Source organism: Mandrillus leucophaeus, unplaced genomic scaffold (genome assembly GCF_000951045.1).
Source record: "Mandrillus leucophaeus isolate KB7577 unplaced genomic scaffold, Mleu.le_1.0 Scaffold20, whole genome shotgun sequence".
Classification (NCBI taxonomy): Eukaryota; Metazoa; Chordata; class Mammalia; order Primates; family Cercopithecidae; genus Mandrillus; species Mandrillus leucophaeus.
The window spans coordinates 1503738-1504365 of NW_012102032.1; positions in this window are offsets into that span (position 1 = coordinate 1503738).

Genomic DNA, 628 nt, shown 5'->3' on the forward strand with positions numbered 1-628 from the left:
TAATCCCAGCTACGCGGGAGGTTGACGCAAAAGAATTGCTTGAACCCAGGAGGTGGAGGTTACAGTGAGCCGAGATTGTGCCACTGCACCCCACCTTGGGCGACAGAGTGAGATTCGGTCTAAAAAAAAAAAAAAAAGTGGGCAAAGAACATAAACAGCTGCTTTTCAAAAGAAGACATACAGGTGGCCAACAAGCATATGAAAAAAAGGTAAATATCACTGAGCATTTGAGAAATGCAAATCAAAACCACAATGAGATATCTCACACCAGTCAGAATAAGTATTTTTTAAAAGTCAAAAAATAGTGATCGCTTTGGCAGCACATATACTACAATTAGAAGGATACAATGATGATGATGATGATTATTATTATTATTTTGAGATGGAGTCTCGCTCTGTCGCACAGGCTGGAGTGTAGTGGCGCGATCTGTAGCTGGGACTACAGGCACCCACACCATGCCCGGCTAATTTTTTGTATTTTTAGTAGAGACAGGGTTTCACCATGTTGGCCAGGATGGTCTCAATCTCTGGACCTCGTTATCTGCCTGCCTTGGCCTCCCAAAGTGCTGGGATTACAGGCGCAAGCCACCGTGCCCAGCCCTTTTTTTCTTTTCTTTTTTTTTTTTTT